The sequence below is a fragment of the Nomascus leucogenys genome, chromosome 2 (assembly GCF_006542625.1).
Source record: "Nomascus leucogenys isolate Asia chromosome 2, Asia_NLE_v1, whole genome shotgun sequence".
NCBI lineage: Eukaryota > Metazoa > Chordata > Mammalia > Primates > Hylobatidae > Nomascus > Nomascus leucogenys.
The window spans coordinates 47,299,304-47,322,669 of record NC_044382.1 but is presented as its reverse complement, the minus strand read 5'-3'; the positions used below and the strand labels follow the sequence as shown (position 1 = coordinate 47,322,669).

Below are 23,366 nucleotides of genomic sequence, written 5' to 3'. Positions count from 1 at the left end.
ACGTGAGCCAATGCACCTGGCCTCATTTGTGGATTTTAATTCCTGGGAGAGGGGACAATAGCAGTTCCTGTGGCTGTGATCTGAGTTTCTTTCGTTATGAGCGAGGTTGAATCACTTGCGAGTTGACTTAACCATGTTATTTACGCAGCCTTGTGACGGGGTCCCCTGCTCCTGTACACCTGGCTCTCAGGCCATGGCACATCCTTACTCTCTGGTCCTTGAGGGGCACATCTACTGTTTGCTAATGCTTCAGAGCACTTTGCTAGGCGACATCCACACATTGGCTGCAATCGTAGCACGACAAAACAGCTGCCCTCTCTGAGACTCGAACTCAGGACCTTCAGATTATGAGACTGACGCGCTGCCCACTGCGCTAAGAGGGCTTTTGCTTAAATACGGTTTCTACCTCCCATAAGAAAATGGCTGCAGCCCCTTGCGCTCGCGGAGTCGCCTCTGCAAGTTCGGGCTTTGCAGGCAGCAGCCCTTGCTCTCACCCCGGGCTTGTGCGCACACCTGGGGACACGTGGGAAGGTCGCTCTTGCGGCCACGGAGCGGCCTGGGCTCAGGGAACTAGCCCCGCGCCGGGAAGAAAGCTGCCTGCGGGGAGTGCAGCCTCGTGGGGACCCGGGACCCGAGCCGCCGCGGCTCACTAAGAGGCGGTGGGGCCCTGCGGTGCGTGTGGGACGCCAGGCGGGCAGACTCTGAGCACGGCCAGGTGGGGACAAGCTCCGAGGCGTGATGGGGCTGGGGCGCGGGGGAAGGGGAGGACGAGCGCCTGGGTCCGGTGCAAGCGGCGGAGACTGGCGGGAACCGGCAAGCACGCGAGAGGAGGCTGCGAGGGGTGACCCCACCTGGGGTCCTCAGTCTCCTGGGCGATGGCCGCTTGATTGGGCGGGAGATGGGCTCGCGTGGCTGCCAAATGCAGGGTTCCAGGGTGGACTGAGGCTGGAGCGTGCGACGTCAGCCGCAGGTGGGCGTCAGGTGCGACCCGGGAGCGAGGGGCGAGTAGGGTCCTGGGGAACAGGAGGGCGTGGCAGGAGGGCAGGAGGGCGGAGAAGGGGTGTGGGGTGTGAAATCTCCAGGCCCAGGTCTAGGTCCTGGAGTCGTGGTGGGGCTTAGGTGGAAGCAGGGAGGAAAGGTTCCAGAAGATTCTTGGACGTGAATTCAGTCGGAAAATGGAGGGAAGAAATTATGGTTGCCTTGGACTTGCCAATTCATTTTTTTTTTTTTTTTTTTTTTTTTGCATCCCACGTTTTTCTTTTTCTCTCTTCTTTTTCAAATAATCTTGCTTCCTGGTTACACATAGGGGCCTCTGATTTTGAAGGGCAGCAGAGTCGCACTGCTCGCTCCGAGCAGGGCACTGCAATTTATTGTCACATGAAAAGATGACAGGAATAAAGGGTGCGGGGAGGGATGGGCGAGTGGATGGGTGGGTGGAGGGAACTCTCCCCATCTCAAGATTCCCTCCTCACTGTTTCAGGGATGTTACTGCCCCAGGGAATCTTCACCCCATCCCATTGCCCAGAAACCATTTTGGGTAAGACGACGACCTTGAACTTGCCAGCTTACTCATTCTCTAAGCCCTTGTGGCATTTTTGCTTGTTTTCACCAGATAACCAATCATATATTTCAATACCTGATAGAACTAGTCTCTTCTACCCGCAACCCCCCACGCACCCACCTGCTCTTCTGTTCGGGGTTTCGGTGCTCCTTTGGGAACTGGTTTCCGGTGATTTCTTGCAGAGTGGTCACTCTGATTCTTCCTTCTCTGATCTCCTAGGGCACTTGGAGCACATCCCAGGGTTTGAGGGGGTTCTCAGTTGTTCTCTGTGTGTTAGTCCTGTCTTCTCCATTAGGCTGGGACCTCTGCGATCCAGAGACAGGATCTGAGCCACCCCTGGGTGGGCCACATTCCACGTGCCCAGAGGTATGGGGAAAGGGGGGCTCAGGATCCCACCCCCAAGCCGCCCTCTGCTGCTCTCTCCATTCCAGGTTCAGCACAGGAGGGAGAGTGTGAAGGGAGGAAAGAGCACTGCCCGAAGTCTGTGTCCTGGGTGCGTTTCTGGCTGCCACCAGCCAGCCTTGAATTTGGGGCTCCCCTCATGTTCGTCTTGGGGCCATATACACTCTGCCCCGGGGAGCTGATGGACAGGCAGCATCCCCAGTTGGGGTGGTTCCCAAATGCTCTGAAGAGCTACTCAGCCAGAGAAGCTATAGAAGGAAGGAACATAGTTTGTTCTAGCAATCCCTTTAAACACATTTTTCAAGACGTCCCCACTCATAACCTTGAGTGGCTTCTCCCAGCCTTTGGGGGAATATTCCACAGGGCCCTGCAAGGACAAGGCCAACCCACACTCTCCCACCTGGATGAAACGGACCACGCACTTCCATGGACCCGTGCAGAACCTTCCTGCCATCCTCCCACTTACCCAGTCCTACTCCAGCATCCGTGGTCCACAAAACCCCTTCCTTCTGGGCTCCCCTTGCCACAGTGGCCCAGAACTAGCAGGGAATGTTCTTTCTCTGCTACTTCTTTGTGCCTTTCCTCTTTCTGTGAGCTGACTTCTCTTTCTTAGGGGCAGAGGCTGGTATGGAGTTTTCTGAATTCCTTGCAGCAGGTATGCAAGAAGAAGTCTTTGCATATTGATTTGTGAAATGTCGAGATTGTTGACAGTTCTGCGTAGGAAGCAGAGATCCAAGTGTTCAGTGTTAGGGGTGGGTGTGCGAGGCTAGGTGCATGGTGAGAACAGGAGACATGGACAATGCCAGGGGCAGGGGTGGCTGTGAGATGAGGCTGGCATGACCAGCGGGGAGGAGAAAGCAATAGAAGATTGGAAGGAGTCGGCCATTGGAGCAGCCCCAGGACTTTGGTGCGCAGGGAGGGAGGAGTGGAGGGGAGGCAGCAGGACCAGGGACCAGTGAGAAAGGCACCGGCCATGCCTTCTCTGTCTCCCCAGGCATTTCTTACTGTCTTCTTTATGCCTGAAGCCATTCACCTTTCACACTCAGCTCAGATATGATCCCGACTGTGAGGAGTCCCCTCACTTCTTTGGCTGGCATTTGTGTGTTTGTTTGTTTTTAGACAGAGTATTGCTCTGTTGTCCAGGCTGGAGTGCAGTGGCATGATCTCAGCTCACTGCAACCTCTGCCTCCCGGGTTCAAGGGGTTCTTGTGCCTCAGCCTCCTGAGGAGCTGGGATTACAGGCATGTGCCACCACTCCCGGCTAATTTTTGTATTTTTAGTAGAGATGGGGTTTCACCACATTGGCCACGCTGGTCTCGAAGTCCTGACCTCAAGTGATCTGCCCGCCTCAGCCTCCCAAAGTGCTGGGATTAGAGGTGGCCACTGTGACCGTCTTTGGCTGGCATTTGGCCCTTTCCCTGGCCTACCCCAGCTCTCTGCTCACCAGATTGTGCATCTGAGACATCCAAGAAGTCATAACTTTTGTGAGGACAGACAGCGCCATCCACTCAGGTTTTGTCTCTACTGTATCCAACCCAGTGTCTCTGACATGGAAACCCATCTCTCTCTAGGTGGTTTTTTTTTTTTTTTTTTTTTTTTGGTTTGAGAGACAGGCTCTCAAGCTCTGTCACCCAGGCTGGAGTGCAGCAGAGTGATCACTGCTGCCTTGAACTCCTGGCCTCAAGCAATCCTCAGCCTTGAACTCCTGGCCTCAAGCAATCCTCCTGCCTCAGTCTCCGGAGTAGTTGGAACTACAGGTGCACACCACCACATCTGGCTAATTAAAAACATTTTTTTTTGTAGCGACAGGGGGTCTCAAAGTGCTGAGATTACAGGCGTGAGCCATGGCACTTGGCCCTTTCTTTCTTTCTTCTTTTTTGTCAGGGACTTCCTGGAACTTGAATCTGTAGGTCTTGAGAGAGTCAATGATTTCAGTCATGCAGTGAGAGGAAAAATTCCCTTGTGTATACGGGGCCCCTGATGTGACTTCACCAACAGCGTCCAGAAGATTCCACAGTGGGTCATTAATAAGAGAGGAGCCCAACATAGTGGCTCACACCTGTAGTCCCAGCACTTTGGGACGCCAAGGCAGGAGGATTGCTTGAGCCCAGGAGTTTGAGACCAGCCTGGGCAACAAAGTGAAACCCCCATCTCTATGAAAAAAAAAAGTTAGCTGGGTTTGGTGTCATGCATGTGTAGTCCCAGCTATTTGGGAGGCTGAGGCAGGAGGATCACTTGTGCCCAGGAGTTTGAGGCAGCAGCGAGCTAAGATCATGCCACTGCACTCCTGCTTGAGTGACAGAGACCCTGTTTCAAAAAATAAAGACTGGGCGCAGTGGTTCACACCTGTAATCCCAGCACTTTGGGAGGCCAAGGCAGGAGGATCACCTGAGGTCAGGAGTTCAAGACCAGTCTGGGCCGCATGGTGAAACCTGTCTCTACTAAAAATACAAAGAAATTAGCCGGGGTGTGGTGGCGCATGCCTGTAATCCCAGCTACTCAGGAGGCCGAGGAGGGAGAATCACTTAAACCCAGGAGTTGGAGGTTGCAGTGAGCCGAGATGGTGCCACCGCACTCTAGCTTGAGTGATAAAATAAAATAAATAAAAAAGAAGAGAGGAGAACCTCCTGGGGCAGGTCACTAAATCCACAGTCATGCAGAGTGAAGCTGCCCAGGGCCTCTGGTAGGGTTGTCTGCAATTTCTGGGCCTTCCTCCAGGGGGAAGCCTTGCATTGCATCTTACACCCCAATACATGGCCGTGGATGCAAAGGGCCCTGTGTAGGAGACCTGGACTGGCTGCGTGACCTTAAGAATGTCTCTTCCCCCTCTGGGCTTGTTTCTCCTCTATGAATGATGGGGTCAGTCCTGGAAACAACTGTGCGTGGTTGCTGGAGTGATCTATTTATCCCCAGGTCTGCCATGCTTGGCTGTGAGACCTTTGACAAGTATCTTAACCTCTCTGTTCCCATAAAATGGCGATCATACCTGAATCTACTTCACTGGGCTGCTGAAGGGAGGTTATATTATAGAGTGGACAGAACGTGCCTAGCACGGGAAGGCAGTGGCTGATCACTGATTGTCACTGATCATTGACTTGCGGCCACTTAGAGATGAAGGATCCCTCCTGGCCTGGCTGAGCCCTCTCTCCTCACCACCTGGTGTGGAATGGGTCTAGTTATTCTCAAGACCCTCTGCTAGGAAGTAGGAGTGGCTTCCAGAGCTGCCAAATTTCAGGCCCGTCTGTTATATTCCCCTGGTTTCCACTGGCATAACTGAGGAATGCCTGCCACTAACCCACAAAAAAGGATTTATTGACAGCGTAAAATGGATCATACATTTCTTTTCTTTGAAGTGAACATAACCTCAACATTTTATTGTCTTCATAATAAAACAAAAGATGAAATTTAGAACTGAATCACTTGGCCCTTTCTCTTCTTTTCTCCTCCCAGTTCAAAATGCTTGCATGTCCTCGTAGCCAGCATCGTCTTCGATCTGTAGCTGGGCTCAGCACTCAAGCCTCTGCACCATCTCCTTTGTAGTTTTAGCCTTTTTCTGGAAAATCATCTTATAGAAATCAATGGCCTTCATATACACAAACAATAATTAGGTTAGAGGACTTAAGAAAACCCCATGTATAATAGCAACAAATACTTAGGGATAAACTTAATAAGAAATGTGCAAAATCTATAAAAGGAAAATTTTACAACACTTCTGGAAAACACAAAAGCATGTGGAGTGGGAAAACATCTCTTGTTTTTGGCTATCACAACTCATCTTCAAGATGCCCATTCCCTCTAAGTTGATTTATAAATTGAATGCCATTCCTATAAAAATACCAACAAGCTTTGTTTCATGGAGTTGGTAAGTTGATACTGAAGTTTCTATGGAAAATAAACATGCTGGAATAGCCAGGGAAAAACTGACACAAAATGGGCCAAGCCCTATGGGCTATTAAAACAAACTATAAAGCCTCTGTAATTAAAACAGTGTGGCATTGGCCACATGAACAGGCAGACAGACCAATGGAATAGGATAGAAAGTACAGAATAGACCTAAGTACAAATGGGAATTCAGTATATGATAAAGGTGGCATGTCAAATCTCAGAGGCAGTGATGGACTTTTTATATTTATTTATTTATATTTTTTATTTATTGAGATGGTCTCGCTCTGTCACCCCGGCTGGAGTGCAGTGGTGCGATCTTGTCTCACTGCACCCTTTGCCTGCTGGGCTTAAGCAATTCTCATTCCTCAGCCTCCTGAGTACTCAGCCCGAGATTGCTGCTCTGCTTCCTGTCATGACGCCACTTTCCCCATGTATACATGGCATCCTTGCCCTTCTTGTCCTGTGCCACTTTGTGGGGTTGGTGCTTGCCACACTTCTTACAGAAAGTCTGGAAGGCTTTAGGAACGTGCACCACATTGTGGGAGCCCTATTGCATGGAAGCTATTGTTAATTTCTAAGTCATTTATGCTTACAGAGCTGATAGGAGCTAAACTAAGACGCGGGTTATTCTGTAGGAGGAAATAGTTTGGGGAGTAGTCTACATAGTGGTCAAGAGTTTTTTAAAACTCCAAACCTTAGATTGTTGTCTACATGTACCCTCTTGGGAAAAAGGTAGTTCTTACTTGGAGAAAACATAGATTGTATTATCTTGAGGAGGTCTAAAGGGAACCACAGAGGAGAGGAAGAGGAGACACAGGAAGTCTTTCTGGTTAGGGCAGTGGTCTCCCTGATGGGGTGGACACCCTTGTCTTGGTGTGATCATAGAACTCATGGAAATGACAGGCAGCCTGTGACACCAACTTTTCAAAGGGGAAGGATTTCTTGCATGTATTGGTGGGGCCTCAGCTGTATCTAATAGGAGGTACGTACCACACTGGAGGCCTCAGATGGCCCTAGGAACTATTCTTCAGGCCTCTAGTCTACACTGGGCTCCTCCAGCAAGAAAGACCCCCATGGGTTGACTGGTTGTTGGTGGTGGGAGGAAGACCTCACCTGGTGTGGGAATGGGGGTGGGGCCAAAACTCTGGTGGTTGAGGGTGTCTTGCAGGAAGTCTCTGATGACTTTTGCTTCTCAGGGCTGTTTTGAGGGACACGGTTGATTGAAGACTCTCCCTTCCTTGGTATGTTTACCCTGAAACGTGTCTCAGGTTGGTAGCACCTACTTTCTCTGTGGCAAGAGCTTTTTTTTTTTTTTTTTTTGAGATGGAGTTTTGCTCCTGTGCCCCAGGCTGGAGTGCAACGGAGTGATCTTGGCTCACTGCAACCTCCGCCTCCTGAGTCCAAGCGATTCTCCTGCCCCAGCCTCCCAAGTAGCTGGGATTACAGGCATGCGCCACCACACCTGGCTAATTTTATATTTTTAGTAGAGACAGGATTTCTCCATGTTGGTCAGGCTGGTCTCTAACTCCCGACCTCAGGTGATTTGCCCGCCTCGGCCTCCCAAAGTGCTGGGATTACAGGCATGAGCCACCGCACCCGGCTGGCAAGAGCTCTTTTAACATACTGTGCCGTGAAGGAGAGTTCATGGGCGTTCTTGTTCAGAATGCAGCTCTGGATTGTATAAGGCCTTTCTTGTTTTTCTCATTTTTAATCCAGGTCTTGGAGTTTTGGTTATTTTCTTTCAGGGGAAAGATTTTGCCACTTCCCTTCCTGTTCTTTTCCTTGCTAAGCAAACTGGTTTTTGAGATTTCATTTGCTGACAGCTTGCATTAAGGCTCTGTGGTTTTTAGATTGATGTTCCAGGAGAGGCTTGGTCCCACGAAGTAAGTCAATGTTGCCTTTCACTATGGCAGTTGCTCTCCCAGCCCCTGTCTTGCGGATGCTCTTCCGAAGTGCGTTTGGAAGGCTGCGTCTCGCTTCGATTTCTTTCTCTTCCAGAGTCACCTTGCTTAAGGGCTGTGATTTTCTGCTAATGCTCTGCATGAGTGGGCTGTGCAGATGCATGCTGATCTTTTCAGGAGAGTGTTGGCCTTATGCAGTGGATAGTCACCTTCTTTCAGCTGATTTACTGTTCTTCCAGATGTTGCTTGTCTGACACAACCTCCCTCTGTGTTGTCTGGAAGTAGTCTGTGCTTTCCCCCATCATGGTTAGCGAAGATTCTGTCAAAGTCATCTGCCGTCTGACTTGTCCAAAACTGTGTCTCATCGCTGTACTGGCCTGCCGGCGCTTCTCATGGTGTGATGTGATCTTTTAGATGGGCGTTTTCTTGTGTCTTGCAAAAAAGGACTCGGAGGACTCTCTGAGATTGTTCAGGGCATTTGATCAAGTCACTAAAGGCACCATGTTGGTTCCTCTGTTTCTCTTTTTCCTGTAGGAATTCTGAAGCCTCATATGTTCTTCCCGAGCCAGACAGAAGTTAGATCCACGTGTCTCCTTTGCATTTAAGTTCTTTAAAGCTCTTCTTACCTTAGAAAGTGTTATTAAATCTCACATATGGTTTTGTAATGTTTCACATTGTCTCTGTTTTCTCGTTATCCTGGCTCCAAATTAACAAGCAGATTCCTCACTAGAATTTAATTTGATCTGTTGAAGCCCAGACTCTTCCTCTGACTGATTTCTGTTTTGTACTCTGATGGCCTCAAAGAATGTCCCTGAACTTTTGATCTTTTTGTTCAGAGTCAAACAGTGTATTTAGAATGTCTCCCATTCCTTTAGATACATTTTGAGGAGTCAGTTGACAGTCTATGGGGCAGGAAGGAAAACATTCCCCCAGCCTCTCAGCTGAAGCCCAGGCACTAGGCTGGGTCTGCAAAAGCTGGGGGTGAGGTCTTTGGGGAAGCCTCTTAAATTGGTGAGGATGATATGGTCCCTCTCTGCCTCAGGTTTGGATGGCCTCTGTTCTGGGTTCTCCCTTCCAACAGAGAGGGCTGTTCCTTGGCCTGAGGGGCAGCAGCTGCAGGAGAGGAGTCTGAAGTGGGGGTCTCTTGTGTCCCTAGCCTTTTTCCTGGTGAGCTGCAGCCTCCAGAGGGAAGTGGCAAAGGCTGTGGTCCCTGCAGCATCCCACTATTTATAGTAGCAACAAAGATGATTAAATACTTAGGGATAAACTTAATAAGAAATGTGCAAAATCTATAAAGTGAAAATTTTACAACACTTCTGGAAAACACTAAAGCATGTGGAGTGGGAAGACATTCCTTGTTTTTGGCTATCACAACTTAGCATCAAGATGCCCATTTCCCCCCAGGTTGACTTATAAATTGAATGCCATTCCTATAAAAATACCAATAAGCTTTGTTTCATGGAGTTGATAAGCTGATACTAAAGTTTCTATGGAAAATAAACATGCTGAAATAGCCAGGGAAAAACTGACACAAAATGGGGGCCTCGCCCTATGGGCTGTTAAAACAAACTATAAAGCCTCTGTAATTAGAACGGTGTGGCATTGACCACATGAACAGACAGACAGACCAATGGAATAGAATAGAAAGTACAGAATAGACCTAAGTATGAATGGGAATTTAGTATATGATAAAGGTGGCATGTCAAATCTCGGAGGCAATGATAGACTATTTATTTACTTTTTGTGATGGAGTCTCACTCTGTCGCCCAGACTGGAGTGCAGTGGCACAATCTCAGCTCACTGCAACCTCCACCTCCTGGGCTTAAGTGATTCTTGTGCTGCAGCCTCCCAAGTAGCTGGGATTACAGGTGTGCGCCACCATACCTGGCTAATTTTTGTATGTATGTATGTATGTATTTATTTATTTATTTATTTTGGTAGAGATGGGGTTTCCCCATGTTGGCCAGGCTGGTCTCAAACTGCTGACCTCAAGTGATTCACTCATCTCGGCCTCCCAAAGTGCTGGGATTACAGACATGAGCCACTGTGCTTGGCCCAGACTTTTTAATAAATGGTACTGGGATAATGGGGTAGTCTTTTTTTAAAAAAAAGATAAAATTAGATGTATTCACAGCATATATAAGAATAAACTCAAATGGATCATGAATTTAAATGTAAAAAATGAAAACATGTAAGTACTAGGGGGAAAAAGTCCGTGGGTTAATTCCTCTTAACCTCAGTGTAAGGAAAGGATTTGAAAGCATCACTCAGAATCCAGAAGCAATGAAATAAAATTCTGGCAAATTGGACATGGCAAACCAAACCAAACCAAACCAAACAAAAAACCCAAACCACAGAACACCAAAGTAACTGAAAAATTGAGAGAAAATATTTGTAACACATACCACAGACAAAGGGCTAATCTCCCTAATATATACAGAACTCTTAAAAATTGAGGGACAGAGGATGAAATACTCCACAGAAAAATGAGAAAAGACTTGGACAATTCACACACACATTAAAATGGTCCTTAAACATATGCCAGTTACTGGGACAGTGTTGTGGGGACAAAAATAAGTAGACACAGTTCCTTCCCCCAAGGAGTTTCCAGTTCATTGGGAAAGTCACAGAAACTAACTTGAATAGGGGCAGAGTATGGTTAAATTTCAAGGGGTAGGCTGGGCGCGGTGGCTCATGCCTATAATCCAAGCACTTTGGAAGCTGAACCAGGAGGATCAGTTGAGCCCAGGAGTTTAAGACCAGGCTGGGCAACATGATAAGACCGCATCTCTACAAAAAATTTAAAAACTAGCCAAGTGTGGTAGTGCGCGTCTGTAGTTCCAGCTACTTGTGGGGGGTGAGGTGGGAGGATCACTTGAGCCAGGGAGGTTGAGGCTGTAGTGAGCCATGATTGTGCCACTGCACTCTAGCCTGGATGACAGAGGGAGACCCTGTCTCAAAAAATAAAACAAAATCAATGGGTGGGGTTGGATTTCACCTAAGCCTGCTGGAGGGCAGGGAGGAGCAGTTGGCGGGGTGGAATGTGGGGGAGTGAACAATCTACGAGGCAGTTGAAAGTGGTTCTGAGCAGAGAGGACCATTGGGGGATGAGGCAGCTGTTGGAGAGGGATGGGTCAAGGGATGGAGGGTAGCACTGTGAGCTGAAATAGGTGAATTGGGAGGGATGCTGGCTAAAGGAGAGGTAAGTCCAGCACTTACTGTGCTTGGGGCTGTGAGAGGCACCTGAGGACGGATTCCTGCCCTCCAGGATCCCACAGTCCTGGATGGAAACCAGCAGGGCCTTGATGAACTAGACTTCCGGAGAGAATGAACTTAGTACTGTAGCGGAGGGACCAAGGGCAAGCTGCCCAAGGCTCAGACTAGAGTTGGGGCTGGTTGGGTTTCAGGGGAAGACAGACATCCATGTGGATCTAGCCCACTGGTCTCTGGACATGTGGTTATGTTGGTCAAAGGAGAAGACCAAGGCTCAGAACAAAGACTTGAGATTTGCCCCCACAACTGTCAGAGAAGGAGTTATGGAGGGAGATCATGGCCTGAGGGTCATGGAGCGGCCAGGGGAGAGTCTTGGGCAGTCACACACTGGAGGCCATGAGAAAGAGTAGTTAGGAGAGGGGTGCTTGAGCCAATAATCAGATTCAAGTCCCTGTTATGCTCATGTGCCAGCTCTGCCCTTGAGTTTTCTCATCTTTAAATTGGGGAATGGGGCCGGGTGCGGTGGCTCACACCTATAATCCCAGCATTTTGGGAGGCCGAGGCGGGTTGATCACCAGGTCAGGAGTTTGAGACCAGCCTGGCCGATGTGGTGAAACCCCATGTCTACTAAAAATACAAAAATTAGCCGGGCATGGTGGCGGGCACCTGTAATCCCAGCTACTTGGGAGGCTGAGGCAGGAGAATCGCTTGAAACCAGAAGGTGGGGAGGTTGCAGTGAGCCAAGATCATGCCACTGCACTCCAGCCTAGGTAACAAGAACAAAACTCTGTCTCAAAAAAAAAAAAAAAAAAAAATTTGGAGAGTGAATCAAGGCATGACCGAAGGACCAAACGAATTCACATATGCAAAGTGTTTTAATATGGTCAAAGCACTCAATAAATGCTGCTGTTAATTAGGAGGCAAGAAGAGATTGAAGGGAAATCTCAAGGGGCTCCAGAGAATGCTACGATGGTGCAAAGTGACAGAAGTCCTGGGAAAAGCAGGTAGAATGGAATTGCCATGACATTGAGCCTCATCTAGCTGCCAGGTAGATAACATGCATTATCACAGGTGAGTCTCACTGTAATCTCACGAGGGAATTTCTATGGTCATCCCCACCCCACAGTGTAACAAGCTGAAGGTCCCAAGAGTATGACCTACATTTCCTGTTCTGGACCTTAAGTTTTATTTATTTATTAATTATTTTACTTTTTTTGAGATGAGATCTTGCCCTGTCACACAGCCCAGAGTGCAGTGGTGCGATCCTGACTTACTGCAACCTCCACCTTCCAGGCTCAAGCAATCTTCCTACCTCAGCCCCCCAAGTATCTGTGAGTACAGCCATGTGCCACCACCATACTCGGATATATATATATGTGTGTGTGTGTGTGTGTGTGTGTGTGTTTTTTTTTTTTTTTGTGGAGATAGGGTTTCACTAGGTTGCCCAGGCTGGTCTCAAACCCCTGGTCTCAAGTGATCCACCTGCCTCGGCCTCCCAAAGTGTTGGGATTCCAGGCGTGAGCCACCGTGCCCGGCCTGGACCTTAAGAATGAAATCATCCTTGGGTTAAAGGCTGGTCTCCCTTAGAGATGATCGTTTGCAGGTCACCTTCCAGGGACGAATGCTCTGGCAAATGCTGGTGACCTTGAGATTAATGAGCCTTGATCTGTGTACTCAGTGAGCTCTCAAGATGAGGGTTCCTGTAGCCTCTCTCTTCATTGCATCATCTCCAAAACCTGACAGGACTGATGCTGGAAGGTCTTTCCAAGGCCCAGACTCTTCTCCTGGCTCAAACACTTTCCATGGCTCTCTGTGGCCTCCAGCCCAGGGTCTGAATTGGTTCTACCTGGCCAAGTGCCCTGCCTGCTTTTAGGGTCTGGTCTGTGCCACGAGCCCCTGTCCCATCCCAGCTTTATCTCCCACAACCGCCCAGCCCTTACCTATGCCCTGGTCATGTGGATCCTTTCCTGCATATCAATACCCTTCATTCATCTTGGTCTTTTGGTCTGAAATGCAGCCCCTTCCTCCACTGGCCCCTGAAACCTAACCCACCCTCTTCCTGCACCGCCTGGACTGCAGGAAACCTTCCCAGGCTACGTATCCAAACTAGTCTTTTTCTCCCTCCTCTGTTTTCCTAGATTTAGAGATGGTTCTAGTACGTGACTCAAGGTAAGAGGTTGTGTTTGACTGATACCAAGTGCATCTGTCCAGAGTCAGATATGAGGATAGAAGCTCCTTGAGCCAGGGATGGTATCTTAGCTATCCCTGGGATCCCCACAGGACACGTGCTAACAGGGAAATTCAAAGACCCCACCAAACTCCTGCCACCATTTCCTGCCCTCTTGTGCCCAGGCCCACCTCTGGGTTGGAGGAGCAGGGTGCTGTGGGAGAAGGCGCACTGGTCCTGGAGTCAGGGCCTTCAGGTTTGTGCCATCCCACTGAATACATGGCCAATGACCTTGAGCAAAGGGACTCCTCCCTCGGGGCTTTAATCTGTGCATCCACAGACTGTACATATGGCATTGGACCAGGACCTCCCTAGTGCCTTTTTGGTAAAGAGGACCATAAGTTTCTTAGACTTTTAATATGCAGATGAATTCCCTGGAGAATCTGTTAAATTGCAGATTCTGACTCAGTAGGTTTGGGGCAGGTCCTTAATTCTAACAAGCTCCCAGGTGACCTTGATGCTGGTGGTCCGTGAGCCACGCTTTGCATTAACAAGGGTCTAACCCAGTGATCCTCAGCCCTAGCTCGATGGAAGAATGGCCTGAAAGGTCGCTCTTTCCCTCTTCCACTCCCTTCTCCATTTTAAATTAAAGTTTCCCTTGGGAGATTGTAAAAAGATGTTAGGATGGCACCCCAGGACCATTAACTCAGCATTTGTAGGGGTGGGAACTTGGCATCGGTAGTATTTAGAGCTCCCCAGGTGAATCCAGTGTTCAGCCAGGACTGGGAACTGCTGTACCTCGTGGGTGGAGAACTTCAGCAAATGGTTTTCAGGCGAAGCTTTTTGTCTCTGCTGCCCCCTTGTGGTCATCTTGTTCACTCACAGTCAGAGCGCAAGCCCTGTTCCCAAGAGAGATGGGAATCGCAGAACAATTGGGAAAATAATGTCGCTGCCCATGGTGGACCGGCTTCCCTGAGACCCCAGCACTCACCCTGACATGGGTGGGCTCCTCCTCTGCCGTGATGCTGAAGACGATTCCTTAAACAAGGGCCTCGCTCCCAGTGTCCTGGGGGTAGCCCACATGAGTAGGAAAAACTCTGGGTGGGCCAGGAACTGGAAACAGCAGGGGGCTCTGTAGTCGGCAGCTGAGATAGAGGTTGGATAGAGCAGGTCCAGGAGAAACTTCCTAGGAGAAGGTGGGCCCTGAGCCCAACCCTCAGCTCTCCTGGGCGGGAGCCACGAGAAGTCTTGAATGCACACCTGAGGTTTGGGTTGCTTGGCAGTCAGCCAGCAGGGGGCACTCTGGCGCCACGTAGAGTTCCCAGGTCGGGTCTCCTAGTCTTCGTCGTCTTGACTGGGAACTGTCCACCCCGGTGCAGGATGCCCCAGGTGCAATGGAGCAGCTCAGAGCCCCAGGGCGTGACTGTCTGCAGCTGGCTGGCTTCCCTCTGTGCCAGGTGCAGGGTCAAGGACATCCCCATGCACACAGCCTGCTGTCAGTGGGATGAGGAGTAGGAAGATTCTGATGCTGCTGCCCATTCAGAAATGCAAAATAGCCCAGTACCTTGAGCACAGGTCTAGTCCCTACCGTGCCCTGCATGGCTGTGTGATCTTGACACATTCATCTCCCCTTTGTGGGCCTACTTCTCCCTCATCCAATGCATCCCCCAAGCCATCCTGGGCTGTGGTGCTGCTCCCCAGACAACAGGGAGTTGGACTTATGGTTTTGGGGGGCTCACATTGCCCTTAGGGGGCCCACATTGCCCTTAGGGGGCCAGAGTCAAGGGAATCACCTTTTTTTTTTTTTTTTTTTTTTTTTGCCTTCTGCTGTAGGGCCTGGTTCTGGGCTGGACTTTTCCCATCCTCTTCCTGAAAGCCACCCTTGTTCAATCATGGGGACAAGATACAGTCCAGGAAAGGAGCTAGGGCCCTCCTAAGAGATGATTCCGAATAGGGCCCAGCTGTGGACAGGAAGATCTCTTTTCCAACCGGGCGCCATGGTTCATGCCTGTAATCCCAGCACTTTGGGAGGCCGAGGTGGGAGGATCACTTGAGGTCAGGAGTTCGAGATCAGCCTGGCCAACACAGTGAAACTCCGTCTGTACTAAAAATACAAAAAATTAGCTGGATGTGGTGGCGCACGCCTATAATCCCAGCTACTTGGGAGGCTAAGGCAGGAGAATCACTTGAGCCTGTGGGAGGTGGAGGTTGCAGTGAGCCGGGATTGCGCCTGGGTGATAGAGTGAGATTCAGTCTCAAAATAAAATAAAATAAAAATGCCAAATCCCTTTTCTGTTAGTTGTCAAACACACTAGACATCAGGACACAGTGGTCCTGGCTACATGACTGCCTTGTAACAGTGACAAATATCCAGAGATGGGATGCATGTTAGAGTTGAATGGGGTTTGTCCTGGGGTGAGAGGGGACCCAAAGGAACAGCAAGAGGGTGGAGAGCTTAGCTTTAAAATAATGTTTTGGCTGGGCATGGTGGCTCATGCCTGTAATCCCAGCACTTTGGGAGGCCGAGGCAGGTGGATCTCACTTGAGGTCAGGAGTTTGAAACCAGCCCAGGCAACGTAGTGAAACCCTGTCTCTACTAAAACTACAAAAATTAGCTGGGCATGGTGGCGCATGCCTATAATTCCAGCTACTTGGGAGGCTGAGGCATGAGAATCGCTTGAACCCAGGAGGCAGAGGTTGCAGTGAGCTGAGATCGTGCCACTGCATTCCAGCCTGGGCGATGGAGTGAGACTCAGTCTAAAAAAAAAATGTTTTACTCATTTAAAAAATTGGTCTGGCGTACCTATGGCAAATGGGTTAGACTTGCTAAATCTGGTTGGCTGTTGCTTTCTGAAACACAGATTTTAGACTCGAATATGTGTATTTGCAAACTCTAAGACATATGCACCTGTGAACGCAGTCTGGGTGAATGCAGTTTCTTGATCGTCACAGGCTTCCGGCAGAGTTGCAGGTGTTGTATTGCGTGGTTTTCAAGAGCAATCAGACCAAAAGGGTGACTACTAGCATGTGAAAACAGAGGATAAGCTTCCTGGGCTCAAATTCCTGAGCTGGGAGTCAGTTCCAGGCCATAGTGTCCAGCCAGAGGAGGACAGCAAGCTCGACTCCTGCATGACCAGCAGCTCACCTGGTCCAAATGTAGCCTCTTGCTATGAAACAAAGGCAGAGAGAGACTGAGGGAACTGGAAAGAGGTTCACTGGAGGAAAAATAAGGCAACCTCAGGGATTCACTTTTACTCTCATTTCATTAAGTTCCAGATATTGGCAGACCGCTGGCCTCCTGAGGAGCACAGGAAGGGGCCTGGCAGACTGGTGATCCTGGTTGGAGATGAAGAGGGGCTGATTAAGAGGAGCTGACCGAGGCCCGGAGGTTTCCTGCCCGGGAGTGGTGAGCCTGTCAGAGCTGCACCTGGGCCTACCTCTACCTAGGAGAGAGTCAGGACATGGTTGTTTTCCCGCAAACACCTGGGGCTCGAGGAGTGCGCTGCCTCTGTTGCACGCCTGATGTCATCCACATCCACGCCCATGCATCTGGCCAGGAGAGTGACTGTCACTGGTGAGGGCAGTGTGATAGTACCTCTGATGGTTTCTCTGAGCTCAGCCTTTGCACTTCACCTGTGTGGGCCAGATGGGAAGCCAGGGTGGAGACGGAGCATCCTGGGTCAGGTGGGATCCCACTGTGCGATTCCACGCCATGGGGTGTCAGAACCTGGAGTGCTGGTGGTGGCCAGGGCAGGGGTGGGGTGGCATTCCTGTGGCTTTGCCACTCACTGGCTGTGTCACCATGGAAAAGTTATCTAAACCTCTCGGTGCCCCAGTCTTCTTCTCTGTCCATGGCAATTCGAGCAGTCCTGACCTGGTTGGATGGCTCTGAGGTTTCAATGAGGTCATACATGCAAATAGTTTTTTTGGAGCAGGGTTCTTTTTATTTAAAAAAGATTTTTTAAATGGGAATACTCGCTAAAAAAAGTACCTGACCTCAGCTGAGCACGATGGCTCACACCTGTAATCCCAGTACTTTGGGAGGCCAAGGCGGGTGGATCACGAGGTCAGGAGATCGAGACCTGTAGTCCCAGCTACTCAGGAGGCTGAAGCAGGAGAATCGCTTGAACCCGGGAGGTGGAGGTTGCAGTGAGCTGAGATCACGCCACTGCACTCCAGCCTGAGTGACAGAGCAAGATAAAAAAAAAGAAAAAGAAAAAGAACCTGACTTCAGTATCTTTGGGTGTCTGGGATTGAGGAGTGTTCCTGAATGGGCATCAGGGATTGATGAACACTTGTGTAAGAGTTAAAGAAAGAGGAAAGAAACATGAAATTTTTAAAGACAGGTTTACTTTAGATAAAACCTGGAGGGGCTTCTGGCCTATTTTGGTCAGGAGCGCTTTCTCTTACAGACTAAGAGTATATATTGGTTTTAGGGTGAGGGTCTTATCACAAGCTTGGAATGTTTTGGGGTCAGAATGTTTCTGGGCAGAGGGGAGGTTATCTTGGGGCTGACATCTTTCCGGCAGGAGGGAGGTTAGTTATCTTGGGGCTGGCATCTTCCCAGCCGGGGGTGGGGGATGGTTACCTTGGGGCTAGCATGTCTCTGGTTGGGGAGGAGTTTGGAATGTTTCTGGTTGGAGATGTTATTGTAGTTTATGGTCATGCTGACCTTAGCCATTAGGCTGATGCCTTTTGGCTTTAGGCAGTTTTTTGATTAAGATGAATTTTAAAATGAGGTGCTTGTCCACAATGGCAAGGCCCCTGCTCTGTCACCTGGCCCCCCAAAATTGCAAAGCTTTGTTTCTGTGTATGCATGTGTAAATATTTTTTTTTCCCTTAGGAGTAAAGGCAATAGCTTAACTAAGATGTTCAGAGGGATCATGACATAAAGACTGGATGCCTGGGGTTGGGGTCGGGCGCGTGTTTCAGGTGCCTTTATTTCATACCAGAGTTTCCCAACTGGGGAATCTTGCCATTTGGGGCCACATCATTCCCTGTTGTTGTAGACTAACTTGTGCATTGCAGGGTGATTAGCAACATCTCTGGCACTACCCACTAGATACCAGTAGCACCCTCCACCCCATCACCACCTAGTTTCACCAATAAAAAATGTCTTCAGACATTGCTCAATGTCTTTGGGGAGGTGAGAGGGGGACAAAATTGCCCCCAACTGAGAACGGCTGCTTTGTGATGTTCCTATTGGAGTGAGCCCTCGATAAGTGGTTATTATTTGCTGTGTTGAAGTTTGGCAAGATTTCTCTTCTGGGCCTTGTTGATCTCGTCCTATTTCTGTGCACTGCTTAAAGGGAAAGTCGACGACTACAGGGCTTCCAAACTCCAGCCCCATTGGATATAAAGTTCTAGTTCCTTAATCTGGTGGGGCAGCCTGATCAACTGGAACTTGGTTCTTACCATGTTTTTCGTTATGCAAACCTTAAGGATTCCAGCCTGGGCAACATAGTGAGACCCTGTCTTTACAAAAAAAAAAAAAAAAAAGAAAAGGAGAGAGACGAAAAAAAAAAAAGAAACGAAATTCAGCAGAGCCCGGTGGCATGCCCCTGTAGTCCCAGCTATGCAGGAAGCTGAAGTGGGAGGATCGCTTGAGCCCAGGAGTTCAAGGTTGCAGTGAGCTGTAATTGTGCCACTGCACTCCAGCCTGGGTGACAGAGTGAGATCCTGTCTCTAAACAAACAAACAAACAAACATCCTAAAGGTTTTTGAGAGCATTAAGTGCAACATAAACCTTTCAGTCCTTTACTATTAAATATGAGCTACAATTAAAATGAAACAGTTAATTTTGTGGGGAGCAAGATCCTGAGGTAATCTTCATTTGTGGTGAATACGTTTCTGTTTAACCATAAGCCTCAGAATTAGTAGTTCCTCATTCAGGGGAAAGATTGGAGAAGGGTCTTATGGAGAAGGACCAGCAGGAGACAGAGGTGGAAGAGTTGGATGCATTTGAAGTCTCCATTATTTAGGATGTGGCCTAAAAGATCCTGGGAGTGGGTGGGCACCTCCTTTTGGCACCCCGGATGTAAGGAGGGTCTCTAACACTGATTTTGGCTGCTGCTTTGTTGCACCATCCTCTAAGGATGGTTTGGCTCTTCTCTTATTTGACTTCTTATACACCTGCTCTAAAATCTCCCCAGGAATTCCATATGATTCACGGAAGTGTTCCTGCTCAGGAGGGAGAAATGTTCCTCCAGATTTTGGAGAAACTTTCTTTCTGAATGTTTCCAGAGCTTGCTGCGGAGCAGCCCTTCAGTCACAAGTTTAGCAGCTTAATAATTCCTCCTTGCTGAGGTTGTCCCAGGAATGACACAGAGCACCAGAAGCAAGCTTTGGAAACACAGCTGGTACAACAAGGAGCACCTGTATGCCTTGGCGTAGAGAAGCGGGTTCTAGTTTTTGCCCTGAGTTGGTTTATGGCCCCAGGTATCACATGGAATATCTTTCTATTACAAGAATCAGCATGGAGTTGAACTCTAGGAGAAATGTCTCAGTGGTGTTGGGCATGGCCATTGGAGCCTCCTTTCTGATCATGCAGACCTGGGCCATCATTTGCGCAGCTGGTCCTGTGAACTTGGTGCTTAAGATTCCAATTAGCACCTTGCGATACCATAGTTGTGCCACAGAAAAAGGTAACATAGGTGGAGATGTCCAGAATTGGGTGAAGTGTGTGCACCGTAGAAATGCTGCTGGCTGTTTTCAAGGCATTGAAGAAGCTCTCTGCAGAGGTGGCTATTATCCCGGGACTCTCTAAATAATGATACTAGAATGTTGGTTGCAGCATGATGAGACCAAATCAGAGTGGAAAGTCATCACCGTTTCAGATATTCTGGTTTTCCATGAGTGTCGTGGTCACAGTGCTGGGGTTTCAGATTTGGAGTCAATTGCAAACACGCCTCCAAGAATACCTCTCTTAAAGTCAGGCTCACTGCACAGAGGATTGTGGTGTGGATTATCCTAGCAGTGTTGAGTCCCCTCATTTGCTGTGTATACAGACAGCATAGCCAATGTTGAAGCACGTCCAGCCTCCACAGGTGGGACCCCAGTCTCCTGAATCTAACTCAGGAGAGCCAGGGAGGGATGCTGAGGAGCTGTTGATTGGGCTGACTCTGGATTCGCCATCATTTTGGGAACCTGGTTGGTTCCTCTTTGATACTCTGACACGGTACCTTTTGTGTACTTACCTGCAGAAGTGAAGGTTGCAGCAAAGCACAGAGGCAAGGTCAGGAGAGACCCCAGGTGAGCCCTGGGACAAAGTGGAGGGGCTTCCCCAGCAGGCGCAGTCCCCAGTTGAGGTTGAGCTTCCCAGTGAGGGATGAGGACTTTGTCGCTTGGCTTATGATTGGTGGTGGGAGGAAATAGTTTGGTGGCAATCTTTACAGTGGTCAAAAGGATTTTTTTTTTAAATCTCAAACCTCAGATTATTGTCTGCATATACCTGCTCAGGCAAAAGGAAGTCCTTACTTAGGGAAAGCACGGATTGTGTTTTTTCAAGAATGTTTAAGAAGAACCCTAAGTGGGAAGGGGAGGAGGCCTAGGAATTCCTCCCGGTGGGGTGGTGGTCTCCCTTGCCTTGGTGTGAGCATGGAAATCATGGAAACCATGGGCAGCCTCTGATGTCCAGCTCTTTAGAGGAGAAGTGTTTCTTGCATGTATTGGTGGGGCCTCAGCTGTATCTAATAGGAGGTAGGTACTGCACTGAGGGCCTCAGATGGCCCTAGGAACTAGTCTTGAGGCCTCCAGTCTACACTGGGCCCCTTCAGCAAGAAGAGAAAGACCCCACAGGTTGGCTGTTGGTGGTGGGAGGAAAACCTCACCCATGTGGGTGTAGGGCCAGAACTCTGGCGGTCGAGGGTATCTTTTGGGAAGTCTCTGATGAGTTACTTCTCAGGGCTGTTTGGAGGAACACGGTTGGTTGAAGAGTCTCTCTTCCTTGGTGTGTTTGCCCTGAAATGTGTCTCAAGTGACTCTGTGGCAAGAGCTCTTTTAACACCCTGTGCCATGAAGAGGGGTTTGTGGCATTCTTGTTCGGAATGCAACTCGGGATTGTGTCCGGTCTTTCTTGTATTTCTCACTTTCTATCCAGGTCGTGGATTTTCTGTTTGTTTGCCTTAGATTCTTCAAGCAGCCTCTGCTCTTGCCCCGTGCTGATCAGGTGTCTGTCCATCAGTGGGACATTTTGCCGATGACCTTCTTGGAGGCCTGTGAGGGTGTACCTTCATTATCCAGATGAGCATTGATTTGATGCAGGGAGCACTCAGCCTCCTTTGCTGCGATACTTACACGGTCATTCCTGCCTGGCTGACCCATCCTCTCACTCGGGCCTGGAAGGCCGCATTGTTTTCAAACCTCCCTCTTTCTTCCTGACTTTGTTTGCATTGCAGAACCATGACTTGCTGTAGACAGCCTCCTGAAGGCTTGTGTGAGGTTCCTCTTGAATTTTCAGGAGAGCGTTGGCTGTACCTGGGCCTCCCTTGTTCTCCCGGCTGTGGCTCAGTGACGCCTCTTCTTTCCATCAGGAAGGGAAGAGGACCGCCTCTTTTAAACCACGGTGGACAGTGTTTTGCCCTCTGGGTTCATCATGAATGGACGTGTCAGATTTTGTTCTCACCCTGAGATTCAACTGCTTTCTGACTTGTGGTGCTTCGGATGCTGGGGAGGGTGAGGCAGGCGAGATGAGGGCAGTGAGTGATAGCAAATGGCACTGAAAATTAGGATATTGACCCACCAGCTCCTGTCTCTGATTGGTTGTGTTGGATATAAAATACTCCAGGAATAAATGCTCGGTGCCAGGAAGTAAAACCACACTCAGGCAAAAGTTTAATCCTCTCAGCAAGGCAATTTACTTTGGCAGAAGGGTGTCACTTGTGTCAATCAAGATCCCAAGTGCACACAGAACAAAGGAGACCAGGGGGTTTTTATCCTTAGTACAGTCCCTATCTCTGTGTCACTCCCCCACGGGCTGGGGTTGGACCACACAGTCTGAGCTGACCCGATTGGCTACTTGTACATATTTTCCTAAATATAGCAGGGGAGGGGGACGTGAGGTACAGAGGTGGAGCATGTAAGACATGCAGTTTCTGGGGAACAATGGGTACAGATAACCAAGGGAACAGATGTGAGTTATGGATTAGAGCTGATGGGAAGGATTAGGCTGTTTACGGTAACTAGGGCCAAGGAAGAACAAGAAAGTTGAGTTTGAGAACAAAGGATAAGGAAGTTAACAGGCTAAACCTTTTGAAGAGAAACTCCAAAAGGTTTATTGTATCTTACAGTTGAGACATGCTCTGGGTGAGGGGGCCTCCTTTCCGGGATGTGTGTCCTCCCTGCCCTCTTGGGCCATCTCTTTCCCCTGCCATACTTTTGCCTGTGTCTCTGCAGCTTCTTAACAATGACTGTGGCCATGCTTTGAACTGCTTGGTTCTTGATTAAATATCCTGTTTTCTGAGCAAATATCCTGACTTCCGTGATTTTCATAAAACCAGAGGTTAAGGAAAGTCACAGTGGAAAGGGAGTCCATTGCGGCCGCCTCCTCCAGGACTCCCGGGGCTGCCTGGTGAGTGAGGCATCTCTCCCCGAGGTGGTGTCTCTGGGCACAGCTCACAGCCCTTAGGCCTCTGCCCTCTGGATGCCCACAGCAAGCCCTGGCTAACCCTCCACCCTGTCCCACCATCCCTGCCTTGAGTGACCGAGGACAACTGCAGCAGGGCCAAGGGCTCTTGGATTTAGGATGTAGATCTGTGGTCAGGCAGGACTCTTTAAAACTTTAATTTTGAAAATGCATAGCTAAAACCCTTGCTTTTCCTTCACCTTGCATTTCAGTTTGCAATTTCTGTTCTGATGAATTTCAGCAAACTCTTCGGGGGGGCTGATGAGATTCTGGGTTGCTTTCAGAGCAGTTAGTGATGAGGCTGACGACGTCCCCTGCTCACAACAGGACATGTTAATGGGTCCCAGGTTGGAGATAAACTCCTGTCTCCACATTCAAGAGGGGGCAGGGCTGGCTTCAGGCCCTGAGCTTGGTTTAATGCTCTGCTGCTGCCTTAATTATTAATTAAATGATTATTAATCATTTAATGTCTAATGACTTTTGAAGAAGAAGGCCCCACATCTTCTCTCAGCACTGAGACTTGCAAATCATTTCCCTGGTCCCAAAGAGGACAGTTACAAGGCAGAAGCCTATCCTGGGCCAATTGCTGGGGGCCATGAAGGCCACGGGGACCAG

The 23,366-nt window shown here is 49.2% G+C and overlaps 1 long non-coding RNA gene and 1 other non-coding gene across 2 annotated transcripts; one reads left to right on the top strand and one right to left on the bottom strand.

Moving 5' to 3' along the window:
* Positions 1-310: 310 nt before the first annotated feature.
* On the bottom strand, positions 311-383 carry TRNAM-CAU. The gene has a single exon. It is a non-coding gene; the product is annotated as a tRNA-Met (tRNA).
* Positions 384-412: 29 nt separating this feature from the next.
* On the top strand, positions 413-16,494 carry LOC115837304. Its single transcript, XR_004032349.1, has 3 exons — positions 413-715; positions 11,880-12,010; positions 16,400-16,494. It is a non-coding gene; the product is annotated as an uncharacterized LOC115837304 (long non-coding RNA).
* Positions 16,495-23,366: the final 6,872 nt, after the last annotated feature.